Source organism: Ambystoma mexicanum, chromosome 5q (genome assembly GCF_040938575.1).
Source record: "Ambystoma mexicanum isolate Mex_15411 chromosome 5q, UKY_AmexF1_1, whole genome shotgun sequence".
In the NCBI taxonomy this organism is placed as follows: domain Eukaryota; kingdom Metazoa; phylum Chordata; class Amphibia; order Caudata; family Ambystomatidae; genus Ambystoma; species Ambystoma mexicanum.
Window position 1 is genome coordinate 151,060,304 of NC_090933.1, and position 21,540 is coordinate 151,081,843.

Consider the following 21,540-nt stretch of genomic DNA (forward strand, 5'->3'; position numbering starts at 1 on the left):
AGAGGATTAAGTTCAAACCCCTCTGCATTGTCCACAAGACCTTCTGGGGTCTGGGGCCTCAATAGCTCAAACTTTCTCTTCCAAAATATCTTCCTTCTCAAGCTCTTCGCTCATCTGACTCCAACTCCCTTGTGGTCAGTCGCTTCTCCAAGCAACACGTTGGTGGTAGATCTCTTTCTTCAGCTGGGACCGCCCTCTGGAACAGCCTCCCTGCTCCCTGAAACTTGAGGAGAACCATCCCAGGTTCTGGAAGCACCTCTAGACCTTCCTCTTTGCTTCTGCTTTCTCTCCTCCTCTCCCCTACTGAACCCCTGACTGAAACTGCACTGGTCACCTGGCTACCCTCTGATCTTGGGCCCAGGTCCCCTCCCCCACCAGCTGCATACATGCACTGCCTCCTGGGCAATACATGCACTGCCTCCTGGGCAACCCCTGCACTTGGGGCTGTTTCTGTATCCCTACAGTTCACCCAGCTCTTGACACTTGATGTCTGCACTTACCCCTGTACTTGCCACAAGCTGGCCACACTATTGTTTTTATTTATTTTATTTATTCTTTACTATTGATCCCATATATTGCACTGCCCCCTCCCCCTTTCCCCCACACTTTCCCTTTCCACCCTCGCCTGCACTTGCACAATCAGAATGTCACCTGGCCTAGTAAGATCATTGTCTTTGTCTTCCCTCTGTTCTGCCTCCCTTGTCTTGTTGCTCCTTGAAACACTTGTGTATAGTCGCATTATAAATGCTGTATCAAATCTTATTATATCATGTGTATGTGCCAAAAATGGGAATGTGTGACTGGGCATCACTCACACCTGGATGCAACACATGCATTTGGATGTCCGGCTTAGTCAGGTAGAAGCTTTGCAGTTAATGGGACTCTGATGTGATTGGTCATCGCATTGCTTGGGTCCTCTCAGTTTATGTGTGTGGATGACATGTGTATGTGCTTGTTACTATGGCATGCTCACATGTGCATGTGCGTGTAAATGATGCATGTGTGTATAGCATACAAAATTGATTGGTTGTAACAGTGGTAAGTAGCTTTATGTGATTGTGTGGAGTGATAACCAGGCAGGTGTCTGCATGGATGTGGATTGCATGCCCAGGTGTGTGATTGTGGAGGTTGATGGTTATTCCCTTGACAAGTCATGTTCAAGTGACTGTTGGTGATGCAACGCCGGATTAGGTGCAGTACACTAATGTTTCTGTTCTGTGTCTCCTTTTCCACAGTTGCATCTGATGAAGAGAGCAGTAGCAGTTTTGTGGAGCATGGCTGCAGGGATGCATCCACCAGGCAGAGGCGGAGACCCCAGCCATGCCCCCATGACAGCTCATCTTTGGGGAGTGATGTGGTTGTGGCAGGTCAAGTGACATCAGGCATGGCTGCTGGGGGTGAATCCAACAAGGTGAAAGTGGGAGGGGACTCCTCAGCAGGGGTGGGACAGGTGATGCCACAAAGGGGTCATCATTGGTGGAAGATGCCCCGGAGTCATCTAGGTTGGGAGGTGACTGTTGCAGCCCTGCCAGTGGGTTCAGGTGGGAGTGTTGAGGTGGGTGTGCCTACTGCAGTCCTGTAACAGGGACATGAGGCTGTGCAGGCCACCGTGGAGTTTCCTCTACAAAATCTAGTCCCTGCGCCATCGGATGCAGCAGTGTGTGCCTGCCAGGATGCCTACACCCAGACCCAACACCCCATGTTGGCTAATGTGTCCACCCAGACCAACACCCCCTTACCATCTGATGTGGCCATCATGGGATTATGTGCTACCCCTGCTGGCCGGGTTGACGAGGCGGGCAGGTGTCATTCCTGATGATGGGCAGGCTACTCATAGTCTAGTTGCCCATCATCACAGTGAGCTATACCGCCTCGCCGGCTGGCTTGCAGCATTTCTGTACCGTGGTGTCCACCATGGGATGTTCACTGCTACAACCACCTCCTCATTTTCCTCCTCTCTGTGCCAGTTGTCCTCCAGGGTGCCTTCCAGCCCAGATATCAGCATGGCCCCCTGTGCACCAGTCCCACCCACAATGCCCAGTCTGGTGGAGACCACATCCGTGCCCGAGTTGGGAGTCCAAGGAACATCAGCTGAGGTGGCCACTGTGCCTTCCCAGCACCATACGTGGTGCAGGTGCCGTACGCCTCCAGGTATCGTCATCAGCTCGGAGGGCATACCCACATAACAGGCACCAGGCACTGTGGCAGCAGGTGTCAATGATGGGGAGGCTATTTGTTACAGGGCAGACCACCGAAAGGAGGCAGGTGAAAAGTATGAGGCAGGAGGTACATGTGGACTTGAGGCACAGGATGTCTTCCATGTTCCGAGGATATGAAGAGCAGATCGGGGAACTGAGGCAGCAGGCTCAAGAAGCAAGGATAGCGATGGCCAGGGCTGAGATTGTGCTGCGTCAGGCAGGGAGGTGGGATCCCATCCTGAAGGCCGCTTGCAGGGATGCCCGAATGATAGAGGCACAAATGCTGGAGAACCTGCAAGCCCTCCAGGCAACAACAGAGGCCCGCCTGAGGGGTGAGGACGTGGCGCTGGACTCAGCCCTGGTGGAAAAGCTCAGTGAGATTGGAGAGGGGGACTAGCCCTTTGCCTCTGTACCTAGTTATTTAGGTGTAGGTTTCCTTTTTTCATGTATTATTTTCACTAGACTTTGCAGACTTTCCTTCCCAGTTTTTATTCTATATAGTTCTTTAGGCATAGGATATTAGTTTTATTTCATATTTCCCCTGAATTGCTTTGAGCTTGATTCCTGTTTATTTTTGTACATACTTATATCCAATACATGGTTCTGTTTGTTACATTCCACTCTTCATGCAGTTCATTTGTGTATCGGTCTCTTTGATAGTTCTATTTTCAGCCTGTGTATCTCTCCATTGCAAGTCATGTGTCTTGTGGCATGCATGCTTGTGTTGTTGCTGCTGGGATGGTTGCGGATGGAAGGATGCACATAAGCCTGACACATGGGGGTGGGTCAATCAGATGACTGGGTCTCCACTGTATGTTTTCATTTGCATTTGCCTATGCAGCATCACTGTGTGTTTGGCATCAGTGTGGTTGGGTTGGAGGGAGGTTGGCTCATTGTGGAGGAGTTCCATGGTCACATTAATAGCACGGTTGTTTGTCATTTCTGTGTAAAACCCATGTTGTGCAGACACACCCACCAGCATGTGCAGTCACACATTGTCTGCTCTCATGTGTCGCTCAACCTCTACCACTGGAATCGCTCAACCTCTACCACTGGAATACAGAAGTGGGCCATGTTTGCTCTTCTGGGGTGGCAGCACAATTCTCCAGTCTCTTTGACTCATGCTCTCTCTGGCTGCCCTCACCATCACCCATGCATTTCCCTGTCATGTGATTGTTCCCTGACAGGTATTTTATCACCCATTCCACCCAGGTCACAGATGTTCAGGTTGTGACACTCCTGTCCATTGTCTGTGGATCTTGCAACATCTTTTGGTAGGTGTGCTTCTGTCATGGGCACAAATTTGGTTACTGTGCTTTGATGCCCTGGCAATGTGCCATGAACAACATGCACATGGATTTAAATTAACTTGTCACATGTGTATGGGGGGGCGCTGATTAAGGTCTGGAAGGATGTGTGAGCAGATGATCCACTAATGGATGTACCTACAGTGCTTCCAGCGGGTCCTATTTGTGGTTTACATGTTGGTGTTGCCATTCATGGTGCTGTCAGACCACAGAGATTCAGGTGAGCTGCAGACATGCTTTACACTGGTATTGGGGAGACTGTCAGGGGGCTGCTTGGGGGGAGTGTCAAAGGTGAGGGGGGCAGGTAGGTGGTGTCCAGTCTGGAGGGGCTTGCTGGGGGGGTGTCACTCACAGGTGAGGGGGGCTTGTGGGTTGTGTCCAGTTTGGGGGGGCTGACAGCAGGGTCACAGGTGAGGGGGGTTGAGGGGTGGTGTCCAGTCTGAAAGGGGTTGTCTAGGAGCGATCACAGGTGAGGGTGGCTGGGGGGTGGTGTCCAGTCTGGCAGGGGATGCCTGGGGGTATCACAGGTGAGGGGGCTGGGGGTGGTGTACAGTATGGAGGGGGGCTGGCGAGTGGTGTCCAGTCTGGAAGGGGCTGCCTGGGGGGTCACAGGTGAGGGGGGCTGGTGGGTGGTGTCCCCTCTGGAGGGAGCTTCCTGGAAGGGTCATGGGTGAGGGTAGCTAGGGGGTGGTGTCGAGTCTAGACGGGGCTGCCTGGGGGGCCACATGTGATGGGGCTGGGGTCCAGTCTGCGAGGGTGCTGGTGGGCGATGTCCAGTCTTAAGGGGGCTGTCTAGGGGGTGTCACAGGTTGAGGGGCCCTGGGCATGGTATCCAGTCTTGAGGGGGCTGCCTGGGGGGTTGTCACTTGTGAGAGAGGCTGGGGATGGTGTACAGTCTGGAGAGGGCTGCCTGGGGGGGTGTCGCAGGTGAGGGATACTAGTGGATGGTGTCCAGTCTCGAAAGGGCTGCCTGGGAGGGATGTCACGGGTGAGGGGGGCTGGGGGTGGTGTCAAGTCTGGAGGGGGCTGCCTGGGAGGTGTCACAGATGAGGGGAATGGGGGGTGTGGTAAAGCCTGGAGGGGGTTGCCTGGGGGGGTCACAGGTGAGGGGGGCTGGGGGTGGTGTCAAGTCTGGAGGGGGCTGCCTGGGAGGTGTCACAGATGAGGGGACGGGGGTGTGTGATAAAGTCTGGAGGGGGGCTGGTGGGTGTTGTCCAGTCAGGAGGGGTCTGCCTGGGAGGTGTCACAGGTGAGGGGGGTGGGGGTAGTGTCCAGTCTGAAGGGGGTTGCCTAGGGGGGTGTCACAGGTGAGGGGGCTGGGGACTGTGGTCCAGTCTGGAGAGGGGCTGGTGGGTCTTGTCCAGTCTGGACAGGGCTGCCTGGGGGTGTCAAAGGTCAGGGGGTTGGCGTGGTGTACAGTCCAGAGGGGGATACCTGAGGGATGGCAATGGTGAGGGGGCTGATGAGTGGTGTCCAGTATGGACGGGGTGGCCTGGGGGGTGTCACAGGTGAGAGGGGACGGGGTGATGTACAGTCTGGAGGGGGGATGGTGGATGGTGTCCAGTCTGTAGGAGGCTGCCTGGGGGATGGCGCAGGTGAGGGGGGCTAGTGCGTGGTGTCCAGTCTGGAGAGGGCTGCCTGGGGTGTGTCACAGGTAAGGAGGGTTAGGGGGTGGTTTCCAGTCTGGAGGGGGCTGCCTGGGGGGGTGTCACAGGTGAGGGGGCTTGTGGCATGTCCAGTCTGGAGAGGGGCTGGTGGGTGGTATACAGTTTGGACGGGGCTGCCTGGGGGGGGTGTCACAGGTGAGGGGAGCTGGGGGTTGGTGTCCAGTCTGGAGCAGGCTGCCTGGGGGGTGTCACAGGTGAGGGTGGCCTCGTGGGTGGTGTCCAGTCTGGAGGGGGCTGCCTGTGGGGGTTATCACAGGTGAGGGGGTCTGGGGGTCGTGTCTGGGCTAGAATGGTTGATCTACAGAAGGGAGGTATGTGGCCAGAATGGGTGCCGAGGGTGTAGGGGGGACTCATGTTGTGATAAGGGGTGTAGCCTCCACTTATAAGGGGGGCCCACCTTATCACTGGGGTGCAGCCTAGGTTTGCGAGGGAGGGCCTGCTTTTTCACTGGGGTGCGACCTGGGTTTGCTAGGTGAGGCACGTGATTTCACTGGGGTGTGTGCTTGGTTTGCGAGGTGAGGCGTGTGTAGAGGAGCAGCCGAATGCCTCTGCAGGAATTCCCACCCCCGCCTCCTGCCTATATGCGAGAAGCCTGAAATTGTGCCATGCACAACACCCGTGGTTATGACTATTCTGCAGAGAGCCTTCGAGAAAAGGTATCCACTAAGAAAACCCTATCTGATGTATCCCCGTAGAGATGACAATCTCTTGGAAGGGTTCCCTGAAGGAATATGAAGACGAAAGAGAGAGAAGTTGGTGACACCACAAGAGATGAGCGTGACACACTGAGAAGAGTGGCTGAAGAAGAGGATGTATGGAATCTGATGACAAAGTAAAGAATCAAGTAAACTTTCATATGCGAAGTGAAGAGTGCATGTGTGAAGAGCACTGCAGACAATGCAAGCCATTTTATAACTGTACAGATGCAGCAACAGAAGTAGAGTAAGTAATCTTAGAAGCTGGCTATATGGAGTCAAGAGACTGCAGTCGGTGTCACCATTATATAGAATCTGGACTTCAGTGTCACAATTTTAGTAAGATTAAGCCCATGGATAAGATGGCTGAAAGTTGTGTCGCAGCAAGAAAGCAGCTGGAATTGAGGAAGGACCAAGAAAGGCTGTTTGGCCTGGTGTCAAAGACTGGAGCAGCCAACAACTGGTTATCTATCCTTGAAATACAGTGAACATGAGAAACTGAGTCATCCCTTGTTAATGTGCAAGAAAGAACACTATGAGTGCCAAGTTTTATTCATTTAATAGAATTAAATGCTTGAAGATGAGCTGAATTGTGGTCTCCTGTCACGTGGGCTATGGATGGAAATAGAAGTGGGTCATGAGGCTCTAGAATTAAGATAGCATGTGCTCACACTCCCATATATTCCCAGGAGTAAAAATACATTGCGAGGCCAAGCTTGAAGGCCATCTCCATGGAAGAAAGCATGGACTATGAGAGATGTTGGGCTAATTGGATGGGGAGACACTGTCAAAGTCCACTCACTGACAACTGGGGTACCAGCTAATGTGCTGCTAGTGAGCTGAATGTTTCAGAAGGGCACGTGCATGCCAAACAATTATAGGAGACTATATAATGAAGAGCCTTATAGTTTGATAGCCATTTATGTGTGTCAAATAACTGTTGAAGATGACTTGCACTAGGGGTGGGCATACGTTGTGCACCTAACTATAGAGACCCAATCACAGCCCAATCCCTTATAGAAAGTATACTTAGATGTTCCCTTTAAGCCTATCACAAACCCCTTAGGTTTTGCAGTTTGCCACATAGTATGACGTCACATATGACAAGTTTTTACTATATAAATGTAATGTTTTATTAAATGCTTCCAGTGAGATTATGCTGTGCGATGTCCGTTGATGTCTGTTGTAACTCCCCGTTTTAGACAATTGATAATAAACCAGTAAACGACTTTGTCTTCTTCCTGAGTTGGTTTGAATATTTGGTGTAAGCGTTACTCTGCATCCATCTACAGCACGATATGCTACCTATTTAAGGGCCATATTTTCACTTCGTAGCAGTGGTAGGATACTTTTAGACCCATCTATTAAGTAACTCCAGTATTTTAGACGATTGAACATCCACCGCCATTTAGCCAGAGGATCGCAGGGCTTCCTGTGGAGGGTGGCAGAATAGAAATCTTGCAAGACTAATTGAGATGGTGGGCATGGTCCCTCTTTGATGAAGTCCCTACCCTGTTTCCACAGGTGCTTTGCGGGCGAAAGGCGAAAGTGGTTGGTTGGAAGAGGAGACGATACCGAAGGCCTTGAGTCAAACGGACGAATGGTGAGTAGACTGAGGGGAACGGCAAACTAAGGGAACAGGGTTGTTATCATTTTAAAAGTAACAGAAGTAACAGGAAATATTGTGTAAATATGAAGAGAGCGATATAACACCTGAGAATCCTGAACCAAGGGGCCCAGAAGAGGTCGTCTCACATCCCAGCGGTGGTCCCTAGACTACATATGAACAGGTTCATATAAGGAGACAAGCTAAACTCTGTGATCAGAGTATTGATTAGGGGTGAAAAGGAAAAAGGGTGATCACCAAGGTTTTTATGTGTAAAGTCGACTAGTCTGTCTGTGTATTTGTGTGAAGGAAAGGTGTCTAAAGGTGATATATGTTGTGAAAGAATTGAATACAATAAAGAAGTTATACAATCTATCTAGAGAAGTGGTTGGTACCAATCCAGAGATAGACAGAGAATTTTAAGAAATTGAGGTTTGAGCAGTGATTGTGAAAGAGTGCTCATATTTGCTGTTTTTGGTAAAGGTATTTCTATAAACTCTGGTAAGTATTAACAGTCAATAGAGACTTGTCACAATGGGAGATACTGCTCTGATGAATTTATGTAAGACATTGCCAAGCACATGCCAAAGCTCAAACAGTATAGTACAGAATGGGTGAAAGGCACAGCAGATAAGATGTTTATGCCTTGGCCCCAAGGGGGATCAATGTCAAAAGCGGTACTGTGACACATGACCATATACTTGCATGATGCGTACACAAGGAAGATATTGGAGAAAAGACGAGCTATTTTAGAGCTTTGTAAAATGTACCAGGAAGAAAGAGAAGATCCACCACCCAAGGGGTGGATGCTTAGCCAGCGTAAGGAGGAAGGTGTCAAGCCTTAAACTCCCCTTACCTCATCCGGAGTAAAAGATGCTAGTACAGAAGAAGTAGGGCTGTATCCTTTAAGCAAACCGAAAGCAGTGACGGGGTATAGTAATCTGATATACGAACCGCCCACCTATATTATTGATGATAGTCCAGAGGAGAGTAAGAAAAAAGAGGAGATCTTTAAGATCATACAAAACAAGGAAGAGAAAATTTAGCGATTGAATGTATCGACGGAAATAGAATGAGAAATTAAGAGATGGAAATTAGAGAAAGATAAAGCTGACAAGGTAACGCTTGTGCAGAACAAATGATGGGAGGACAGATATTACTCAGGCTAGATGGGAAAAGCATTGAGGAAGTAAGGCAAAGAGAAGATCAGGATGAACATGATAGAAAAGACAGGAAACGAGAAAAAAGATTGAAGGAAGAGAAGCATAAGAGAAAAAGCAAGGATCGATGAGAGCAGATGTGTCAGGAGGAGCAAGAGAAAAAGCCAGAACGGGCAGAAGAGCAAAGGAAGTATGATAACAGGCAAAGAGCAATAGAAGATAGGGACAGATGAGAAAGGAAGACAGAAGAGGAGGAAGTGCAGAAATTATGGGAGAAAAGAATACATAAATGAAGAGAAGAGGAAGAAAGAAGAGAAGAAGCAAGGAGAGAAGACCAAAGACAAAGGGAGGAGAGAATTATAAGGGGGCAAGAAAGAAAGAGAATTGGATGAAGAGTTTGAATGTAACAGGAGACAATGTGAGCTTGATATTAACCTCATTCAAAGGGAGATAATGGGACCAAGTCCAGCAATACGATGGGACAGAATGGTAGAGTTCCTTCCTTTAAAGGGAGCAATGTCAGGGGCATCTAGAGGAGCACTAGACGAAGAAAACTTTGATATAGGAAGTATCGGAGACAGGATTAATAAGGCCTATCAAGAATTAAAGGAAAGTAGCAAATCGCGAAGTCGAGGAAAGGGAGATCAATCCCTGGTATTACAAGTATGAGACAAAGGAGAAAATCTGTTCAGCCTCGAACACAAAGCCTTAATCTTAAGCAGAGTGAATTTAGATAAAGGAGAAGGGGAAGAGAGTCACACTAGTTGGGGACTAGACATGTCAGATGAGGAGAGAGATTACTTCCAAGGGAAGAGGCACATGCACCCACGAGGAAAGCCTGCAGGCAGACAAGGAAGTAGAATGGTCCTATCTAGAGCAGCCTATGGAAAGGACGCCAGATCCCATAGCATACCTAGAACATCCCAGAGGACGATTGTATAGTGAGAAAGGAGAATTATGGACATATTTGAGCAGGTTAAGGTCACTGCTAACAGGAAATGGTCAGGGACCATTGTCCCTGCCATGGATAGGCAGACAGTGGGAGCCAATTGCGGCTTAGGGTTCACACTAATTGGAAACATGAGGAGCAAGACCACAGTAGATTTCATGGCCATATATGGATAAGGATAATTTAAGATGCAAACTCCGGAGTTTCATGTCGGGTGCGGGAAAATGGATTTATGAATTAGAAAAAATCACATGAGAATAGACATTGGCTATAGGAGACATTAAGGGACTCTTGGCAGCCATTCTTGGGGAAAAAGCTCAATACATATGGAGGAGAGCAGGCTATTCAAGTGTGACAGCACAGAACACAGCGCACAATGGAGCATTGTTTAATGATTACAGAGCAGATATTTAAAGGGCTCTTGCTCTCAGAGTACAGTATCCTGACACATAAGATATGGGTTCAATTATGACACGGAAGATGAAGGAAGATGAAGACCATATTGCTTACATTCAGGACATGTAAAAGTGTTGGACTCTTGGAATGAGGGAGCCGTGGGAAAAAAACGGTGGCATTATTGTACCACATTTGATGTCAGGGGTTGCCTGAGCAAGTACAGGGACAAATGAAGCAGCAAGTGGGGTTGGAAGTGAAGCCATGGGCTGAAATACATCTGACGATAGTGCATCACTGTCGGCTATTGCAGGAGAAAAACAAGAAGAAAGATGAGGCGAGGAAAATTGGGGAAGCTAAATTAGTTCTGAAGAAATGGTCAAAGTATGCCACAGAAGGGGTGTTATTGACAAGCAGAAAAGGGCTGGGAATGCAGCAAGCAGTGGGTACATTGCAGGCGAATAATCTGTGCCCAATGGACCAAGTAGAGAATGGGTTCATGCCAAGAGGCAGAGGAATGGGCTATAGAAGAAGGGGTGGATCCCAAAGGTGGGGTTAACAATACACAGAATGAGAATCAGAACGTGCAAGAATGATTCAACCAAGTGGGACTAGTCTGGCGACCTCTCCCTATATGTTGGACTTGTGGGATGACAGGGCACATTGCACGCATATGTGGGAGCCAACGGAATGTACAGAAGGGGCAATTCTCCAGAGGGGGGACAGTTTATCCTCCTCCATATAGCACACAAACTAGGGAAGGGTTTGCCCAAGATCAGACAGAGTATCAGACACAAGCGCTACAAATGCCACAGACACAGCAACCACAGCAAGTGCAAATGAACCCACCACAAGGACAATCGCAGCACGCCCCAATGCAGACACAGCAGCACGTAAACATGGGACACTTACTGACACCCAGAATCGGAGGTGCCACTGTAGTCAGAGGGAATCCTTTCACAGGTACAGGGGTACGCATATACACACACTAGGACAGCTCACATGGTGATTTGATGTGTTCAGTTCCATCAGTGACACCAGACCCCCAAGAGTAACCAAGGGTCGATGTGACAATAGGAGGCAAATCTATTTTTTTTTTTTTTTAGTAGACACTGGGACTACTCGTTCATATACACCAGAGGGAAAATATCCAATGTCGGGAATTGAGGGTTCTCTGGAGCTATGATTCCATTTCCTTTTTCTGATGAATTGCCAGTCTCTATAGGAGAGTGTGACATGTCTTTATCCATTATTGTATTCACGACAGACACCGGTTAACAGAGATTTGATGACAAAACTTAACATGGCGATTTCTTTTACTGATGAAGGGATAGTGTGTTCCACTCTTGGAATACACTACATGAATGTGGGTGAATTTATACTGGCATTCACAAGGCAAGGGGCTCTGTGAGGTATACCAGTAGATCCAGAAGTTTGTCTTTATGGGAAGAGCATTCTATTGACATGACTACCTGGCTTAGTGAGAAAAACTATGAAGATACTTGACAAATTCTTGTTTAGACCACAGATACCTATGGGCGACGAGGGGGGACAGACTATCCTTCTAGAATTAGAAGCAGCCATAGTACGAAGGGAAATGGCGATGCTTGAAGGAACAGATGATGAGGGTAGACTAATGAGAACTTTAAGAGCTCTCGAAGAAGGGTGCAGGTTGACTGACATTACTGATGATGCCATGTTTAGAGATGATCCAACAGACGATGAAGTAGTGTTCTTTATCAACATCACACGCTGGATAACATATGCATGTTCAGTTTCTATCTTTGTCTTCCTGTTTCTCTTGGTTCACACTCTCTATTTCATTGGTCCAAATAAGACAGATGTCCCTTTGATCCTTCCCACTCCAAGAACTATTGTAGATTTGCCCATTACTGATGACCCAAAACCCCTTGGGTTGTCTTCTCGTAGTAAAGCTGCTTTAGAGGTGTTTCCATGGGCTGCAACCATTCTGTTAGGGAGACAAAGGAGGAGTGTGGAGGAAGACAATGATGGGATAAACACATATATAGATAGTACAGCACACCTGGGTAATAACATGTGGTATCAGAACATGAAAAAGGTGGGAAAGAGGACATCTAAGGAGAATTGCTACATCTGCTCTCTCATGCCCTATGCCATGAATACTGCATGAGCAAGAGAAATTCCAGAACACAATGCCAGATGTCTTGTTCATCTTGCAGCATGTATGGACCATTTCAGAGAAGTTGGGCCACCTTGCGATGGAGATCAAAATGGTCATTTCCATTTCAGGATGATTATATCAAGACTACACAGATGGAAAAAGGACGTGCATGGAAAAGCCAGATACTTACGTATCCTGTGACGGGAGAAGAAAAGTAGTCATTGCAGAACTGAAATACCTTCAGGGCCTGGATGCTAAGAATGATCTCAGCTGATAATCTATGGGCAAGTGAAATCTAAGAAGTGGTGGGAAGCAGGACTAATGTCCTCTGCAGCCCATCAATTAAAGTCAGAATATTTGCAAGACGTACAGAAAGTGAACAATGAATGTTTGAAGTCATGGGCCAAACATGCCAAGCTGCTGACGTGGGTCGAAAATGAATCAGGTCCTATGGTTGTGATCCCATTGGCAAATGCTACATTATGCTTTAAAAGAGAAGGAAAGAATCATGTGGGAAATAACATAGGCTTTACAGTTGACATTACTAGAATGGGGGCAGGAACAGCCATCCTGATGGGTCGATATTGGGCTTGTTGGTCCAGAGCCTTCATAAAGTTGCCCAAGTATTGGGGAGGAACATATTCCTTGATGCTCGTTCATGTTCCAGCGTTAGTAATTCTATATGAGCAGAGGTTGTTTAGTCAGACTGCTGCAGTATTCATGACTATCTTTATGCCAGAAATCCGGACGATGGCGAATGCTATCGGTTACAAATAACCAGATGAGAGCTCCTGCAAACGATCAACACTACCATCAAGTGATTCAACGTGATCAAAGAAGATTTGAGTGCCATATGACTGATGACACTGCAGAATAGGTATGTCCTTGACATGATCACAGCGATGGATGGAGGTGTTTGTGAAAAATCGGGCCATCATGTTGCACATTCATACCTTCGCACAACGCTGAGAATGGGACCTTGACAGAGGCCATAACGTTGCTGATGAAACTGCACAATCAGATGGAAGATGAGACAGAGGCTATTGCAGATGATGCTTGGTTTGCATCTATCTCTTCATGGGTTCCACAATGGATGGCGAACATCTTCAAGGTTCTTGGAGCAGTATTACTGATGATAACGTTTGGATTGTGTGTGATCAAGATAATAATTACACAGTGCAAGAAGACAGCAAAGAAGGCAGTGGGAATGAAGATCATGATCAATGTCGAATCAGGGTTTGGAGCCCATGAGTTGGCAGATGAAGATATCAGAAAATATATAGAGGCCAGCATTTTAGCACCTGAGAGAACACAGTTCCTATATCCAAAGAATCATGAGACGTACGTGGGACGATGGGTCTATTGTAATATAAATGGACAGTGCACTTACATGACCTGGAGTCTAGATGAACATGTAAATCAGCAGGATCCCTGAAGGGAGTAGTGAAGATTTGGACCCCGAAGAAGCACTTCTTCAGGAGAAGAAATCAAAATGTGGAGTTTAATGAAGGTGTGCTCGATGAATCAACCAGAGGGGGGGTGTAGAGCAGCAGCCGAATGCCTCTGCAGGAAGTCCCGCCACCCTCATGCCTATATGCTGAAAACCAATTGTCCCATGCACAATATCAGTGGTCATGACTATTCCGCGGAGAGCCTTCAAGAAAAGGAATCCACTAAGACAACCCTATTTGATGTATCCCCGTAGAGATGACAATCTCTTGGAAGAGGTCCCTGAATGAATATGAAGACGAAAGAAAGAGAAGTTGGCGATGTCATAAGAGGTGAGCATGACGCATAAGAGGAGAGCATGATGCTGAGAATGATCTCAGCTGCTAATCTACTAAGAAGGGGTGGGAAGCAGGACTAATGTCCTCTGCAGCCCATCAATGTATAGACCTTATGGAATCTGATGATGAATTAAAGAATCAAGTAAACTTTCATATACGAAATGAGTGCATGTGTGAAGAGCACTGCAGAAAATGCAAGACAATTTATAACTGTACAGATGCAGCAATGCAAGTTGAATAAGTAATCTTAGAAGCTGGCTGTGTGCAGTGAATAGACTGCAAGCTGTGCTTCCATTATATAGAATCTGGACTTCGGTGTCACAATTTTAGTAAGCGTACACCCATGTAAAAGATGGCTGAAAGTTGTGTCGCAGCAATAAAGCAGCTGGAATTGAGGAAGGACCAAGAAAGGCTGTCTGGACTGGTGTCAAAGACTGGAGCAGCCAAGAACTGGTTATCCATCCTTGAAGAACAGTGAACGTGAGAAGCTGAGTCATCCCTTGTTAAGGTGCAAGAAAGAACACTATGAGTGTCAAGTTTTATTCATTTAATTCAATTAAATGCTAGAAAATGAGCCGAATTGCGGTCTCCTGTCACGTGGGCTATGGATGGAAATGGAATTGGGGCATGCAGCTCTAGACTTAAGATAGCGTATGGTCAAACACCCATATATTCCCTGGAGTGAAAATGCATTGCAAGGCCAAGTTCAAAGGAAATCTCCATGACAGAAGGCATGGACGATGAGAGATGTTGGGCTAATTGGGTGGGGAGACACGGTCAAAGTCCACCCACTGACACCTCGGGTACCAGTTTACGTGCTGCTAGTGAGCCAAATGTTCCAGAAGGGCACGAGCGTGCCAACCAATTATAGGAGCCCATATAACAAAGAGCCTTGTAGTTTGATAGCAATGATGAGCTGTGTGTCAAATAACTGTGAATATGACTTGCACTAGGGGTGGGCATACGTTGCCCATGTGACCTAGATACACAATCACAACCCGATCCCTTATAGAAAGTATACTTAGATGTTCCCTTTAAGCCTATCACAACACCCCGTAGGTTTTGCAGTTTGACATGTAGTTTGACGTCACGTATGATGAGTTTTTACTATATAAATGTAATTTATTATGGAATGCTTCGATTGAGATTATGCTGTGCGACTTCCGTTGATGTCCATTGTAACTCCCTGTTTTAGACAATTGATAATAAAACAATAAACGATTTTGCCTGCTTCCTAAGTCGGTTTGATTATTTGGTATTAGAGTTACTGTGCGTCCCATCTACTGCACGATATGCTACCTATGTAAGGGTCATATGTTCACGTGCGATTTTGCAGGGGTGCAGCCTGGCCTTGCGAGTGAGGGCATGAGTTTTCGTTGAGGTGCGGCCTCGGCTTGCGAGGTGCACGATTTCGCTGGGGTGTGGCTTTGGCTTGCGAGGTAAGGCACGCAATTTCGCTGGAGTGCCGCTTGGCCTTGCGAGGTGATGTGCATTTTCGCTGAGGTGCAACCTGAGCTTGCGAGGTGAGGTGCGCCTTCTCACAGGGGTAGAGTCTACGAGTGTTGATCATTGATTGTGAGCAGGCCTGTCAACACTTTCATGAAGGAGCACTTTAAAGGCTGCATGCCAGAAAACAAACCAAGGCAACGACATGCGTACTGTATCCTTCTCCTCGGGAGTTTCTGTTCCCCCCAACATCACTGCCCAGCCCTCTGTCAAACCGCGTGGGTCAGCCAAACATTGTCCACAAGTGATTGCCCCATGTTGCTACACCTGGTGGCCGTCACGTGACAGCCCTGAGAAGAATGAACCATCATGTCGAATTCACTGTCTGCCAAAGCGTCATGTTTGTTCAGTGTCTGCCTTGTCCTCATGCCTGCCATATATATGAAGGCATGCAGATTCACCTTGAGAATTCGGCTGCCTGCGGGAGAAAACCCTGACATCTCCGATGTATTTTCCACCTGTATCCACCTTGCATAGATATGTTATTTGTTTTTTTTTTGTTTTTTTAAACAGCTCGTCTTTTTTTTATTTTGACCTTTCATGACCTTGTTCCTCTTCAAAACATTAATATCGGTTTCGGATGTCCACCATTTATATGCACCTGACCTACGAACGTCCTAGCCAATCCTCCCAACCGACCTGCTGTCGGCCATTGCATCAAACTGAGTAATGTTAAATCTTCTGCCGAAGCCTAACAAGCTTTTTTGAAATAATACACTTGTGTCCTCAGTCGAGACTTCCTGGACATGCATAATTTAATTTTAGAGAGAGCGCAGACGTGGCCAGATAAGGCGGGAAAGACTTGGCCCCATGTGAAGAGAAGAGACAGCGCAGCTCGTGATTAGCTTTGCGCCCCTGCGCACAGAACACATTTGACAAGCGAAAGCCTGTTTGCCGAGCTTTATCTCCCGGGAAACTAATGGGGAACAATGAAAAGCCCCTTCAGGAATAGATTCAAAGTCACAGGGCAGCCGCCGGTTTACACAACAGAATACAAAAGCAATCACTGATGGCTAGATGTATCAGGAGAGGAATTTGTGGCATTACAACAGAAAGTGAATTCGTCCTTGCAACGGAAATTAATTATGGGAGATAGTGAAAGTCTTTGCATACGGGATGTAGTCTATTCAAAAGCCCCCCCCCCCCCTGGAAATGAAGGCAACATACAATGACACGAAAATGCCGGTGCTATCAGGCTTCGAACATATGCGCATTGCTACGTGTTTCCCATCACACTTTTATTTTTTCTTCTTTTTAATTATTAATTGTAAAAAAAGCAATTAGTTGATGGACGATCTTATTTTAGGCATTTTAGGCATGAATGGTGATGGCTAAAAAGAATTTACGCCAGTGAAAATTTTCAAATATTTCCGAAGCTATTAAATATAATTTAAGAAACTGTGTTCTTTAGAATGATTAGTGTTCATCAAAAGGTTTCCATTAGTTTTCAATACAATGGGCCTCATTACGAGCCGGCGGTAACCGTGCCTGAAATTCCGTCAGGTTACCGCCGGACTCGTATTACCATTCCGCCTCTGTGATTTCCGGAATTACCGGGGCTTTACGACCCCATTGCCATTAAGTCCCATAGGATTCAATGGGAATGTGGAAGTGGCAACACCGGCACCATCTCATGATGGTGCCGGTGTTTCCACATCTGCCTGCAGGCGGGCGGTGTTAAATCCACCAGGTCATACCTGGCAGGTATGACACCTCCGCCTGCAGAACTCAAGATCACCCGGTATGGAAACAACGGTGGCGGCAAGTTTAACGCCACCATTATTTCCATACCGGGTGACTAGTAATGAGGCCCAATGTCTTTGTTTGTCTTTTCTATACGATCTTCACGGTGTACAGTGCACACAATGAAGCCATTTTATCAAATTAAAGCAATGGTGAAAAAACTAAAATTATAATTATAATTGTTTTTGCTAATCCAAGGGTTTGAATAGGTTTCAGCTAAAATATCTCTGTTGTGAAATTAAAAAAGCACATTTGAAAATCAAATCAATTTTCTTACCAATGAGCAAATAGAAAGGGGTCAGAGAACATGTAAATGGTGCAAAATGTGGCATTCCCAAATGTGTACTAGTGGAGTGTTTGGACATTTACTGCTGGTCTGGGCATTTTGCATTAATAGACACCAGTGTGCCAGGAGGAGAGTGCAACGTTTCAAGGAGGGATCCCACAAGGGATGCTGGTGCATAAGAGAATGAGAAGTTTAAGAGAGGGAGCCATCGGTGGTGAGCAAGAGGAGATATGATCAAACAAGGAAAAATGTGGAAAGTTGAGAGAAAAAGGGCTTCGAGCAAAGGTGATGTTGAATGTGCACAGGCAGAATAAATACAGCAACTCAATGATGCGCAGAGTCAGTAAAGTACGTCTGTATCTATCTTTAATCAAGTGCAAACTACTTCAGCGGTAAACCTGCCCCTCAACCACGTGGTTCGAAGCCCACAACTAAACACAATAGAATGGGGACTCGGCTCGAGGCAAGGAACCGTTAACAATGAAATAGGACATTACAGGTGAGCGAGGAGAAGATGGAACAAGAGGCGATATCTTCAAGGATGCCAGGTTGAAAGGGAGAGTAAAGTCCAGAGGAGGAAGGGTGAAAAGAGCGAGTGACAGTGCAAGGTGAGAAAGTGTGGCAGGGTAGGGTGATAGAGAGTGACAGTGCAGAGAGAGAGAGAGCAGAGAGCGCGAGAAAGTGACAGCATGCAGAAGGAGGGTGTGACAGTTCTGAGAGAGACAGTGCAGAGAGAGAGTGACAGTGAATGGAGAGAGAGATCAGCAGCAGTCTCACTGCAATACGCAAATCTCTGGTGCACTGAAAAGTTGGCCAGACTATCAGGGTAATTCATAGAATTTCGCAGAAAAGTGTCGCAAGCGGCTGGCGCAGAGTGTCCGCGTGCGATTGACTGCGCCAGGCACGTGCGCTAAAACCGATTTCCGCGCACAGCGTATTCATGGATTTTAGGCTCCCAAACCAGCCGTGGCGCAGAGTATCGCAGCGACCCTGCAGCAGCGCCAGTAACGCCCCCAAGAACGCCCTCGCGCAAGGAAAAGCCATCAAAATCGCTAAATCATCGCAAAGGGCTGCGCTAACCCTGGACCAGTTTACAGGGCTGCCAAACAAGGAACGCAAAGCGGGTAACGTGCATATCAGGGGTACGCGTGAAGTTATACACGCGATTAGCCAGGGTACGTGTATTACAGGGGTACGCGGGAAGTTTAACACGCGATTGGCCAGGGTACGTGTATTACAGGGGTATGCGGGAAGTTTTACATGCGATTAGCCAGGGTACGTGTATTACAGGGGTACGCAGGAAGTTTAACACGCGATTAGCCAGGGTACGTGTATTACAGGGGTACGCGGGAAGTTTTACATGCGATTAGCCAGGGTACGTGTATTACAGGGGTACGCGGGAAGTTTAACACGCGATTGGCCAGGGTACGTGTATTACAGGGGTATGCGGGAAGTTTTACATGCGATTAGCCAGGGTACGTGTATTACAGGGGTACGCGGGAAGTTTAACACGAGATTGCCCAGGGTACGTGTATTACAGGGGTAGGCGGGAAGTTTTACACGCGATTAGCCAGGGCACGTGTATCACAGGGGTACGCGGGAATTATCACATGCGATTTGGCAGTGTACGTGTATTACAGGGGTACACGGGAAGTTTTACACGCGATTCGGCTGGGTACGTGTATTACAGGGATGCGATTTGGCCAGGTACGTGTATTACAGGGGTGCGCAGGAATTATCACACGCGATTTGGCTGGGTACGTGTATTACAGGGGTGCGTGGGAATCATCACACGCGATTTGGCTGGGTACGTGTATTACAGGGGTGCGTGGGAAGTCACACGCGATTAGGCTGGGTGGGCCCTCACAGGTGTTCCCTGTACACCCTCCACGGCCCCTGCAGGCAGCCTACAAAACAGGGGACTACCCTGCACACCTGCTCATGTCCCCCTGCACCCCCACCGCCCAGCAGTGCAGGGGCAGCCTCCACCAAGCCCCCACCCATGCCTCCTACCACCCCCAACCCCCAGCAGTGCAGGGGCAGCCTCCACCAGGCCCCCACCCATGCCTCCCACCACCCCCAACCCCCAGCAGTGCAGGGGCAGCCTCCACCAGGCCCCCACCCATGTCTCCCACCACCCCCACCCCCCGCCACCAGGGGCAGCCTCCACCAGGCCCCCACCCATGCCTCCCACCACCCCCAACCCCCAGCAGTGCAGGGGCAGCCTCCACCAGGCCCCCACCCATGCCTCCCACCCCCCCAACCCCCAGCAGTGCAGGGGCAGCCTCCACCAGGCCCCCACCCATGCCTCCCACCACCCCCAACCCCCAGCAGTGCAGGGGCAGCCTCCACCAGGCCCCCACCCATGTCTCCCACCACCCCCACCCCCCCGCCACCAGGGGCAGCCTCCACCAGGCCCCCACCCATGCCTCCCACCACCCCCAACCCCCAGCAGTGCAGGGGCAGCCTCCACCAGGCCCCCACCCATGCCTCCCACCACCCCCAACCCCCAGCAGTGCAGGGGCAGCCTCCACCAGGCCCCCACCCATGTCTCCCACCACCCCCACCCCCCCGCCACCAGGGGCAGCCTCCACCAGGCCCCCACCCATGCCTCCCACCACCCCCACCCCCCCGCCACCAGGGGCAGCCTCCACCAGGCCCCCACCCATGTCTCCCACCCCCCCCCCAACCCCCAGCAGTGCAGGGGCAGCCTCCACCAGGCCCCCACCCATGCCTCCCACCACCCCCAACCCCCAGCAGTGCAGGGGCAGCCTCCACCAGGCCCCCACCCATGTCTCCCACCACCCTCACCCCCCCGCCACCAGGGGCAGCCTCCACCAGGCCCCCACCCATGCCTCCCACCCCCCCCAACCCCCAGCAGTGCAGGGGCAGCCTCCACCAGGCCCCCACCCATGCCTCCCACCACCCCCAACCCCCACCAGTGCAGGGGCACCCTCCACCAGGCCCCCACCCATGTCTCCCAACACCCCCACCCACCAGCACTGTGGGGCACGTGGCCAGCAGGCAGTCAGGCAGCAGCAGATGGCAGGTGGGAGCGTGCTCAGGGCTCTGGGGGGCAGTAATTTGGCCTCCTGGCCAGGAGCGTGGTCTCTCGTGTGTGAACGCGTGGACAGCCTGATAGGGAGTGAAATCCCACACGTCAGCAAAGGCCCTTAGCGCGTAAACCCGTCAACAGCATATGCGCGCCTATAGTCACCTGCACGTGCAGGAAATTGTTGCGTGACACGTCCCAGTGTCAAAGCGTGTGATTGGTGAAAATGGATCTACACGCAGAAGTGACAAAGCGTGTGATTGGTGAAAATGGATCTACACGCAGAACTGACAAAGCGTGTGATTGGTGAAAATGGATATACACGCAGAAGTGACAAAGCGTGTGATTGGTGAAAATGGATCTACACGCAGGAGTGACAAAGCGTGTGATTGGTGAACGTACACGCCGCGTAAGTGACGCTGTACGTGTGGGCCTGTATATAACGTACATGTAGAACACCATTTCCTTGTACGTGCTTTTCGTGGAGAGCGAGTGGGTGAATTCTGTACTTCTTGTCGTTTCACACGCGATTTACTTCACGGCGTTTCCAGTTCGTACTCCCTGTTACCTCTGACAGCTTTTTCTCTATTTTTCCTCTTGTACTGGTTTACCTGGGCCTGTTCCCTCAAACAGTGTCGCCTTCTACTGTTGTCCTGTCTTCTCAGACAGCGTACACATCTTCTTTTGGCGGGGGTTTAGCCAGCCAAACGCGCTCATTTTTCACGCTCTTTTACCTGGCAGACGGTGAGTCACGCACGTATCCAACTTCTGTGCTTGCCCCGTGTGTAGCCTACCCCTTCAGAGGTCATTCTAGGCTGCGTGTGACACGCATACGTTCATTCTTGTGTTACTGGGTGCCACAGCGTAGCGCAGGTTTTTCTTTCTGCACACGTGGTCTAGGAGGGGTTGCGTGCACGTCATCTCCCTTTTTTGGGCCTCCTGTGCGTTGCGTGACCCGTCATCTTTCCCCAGGGGTTACAATCAGCCGTGCTAGAGCACTAGGGTACAATTACCATCTGGTACCCAACCCCTTTGACCCCCAATTGCC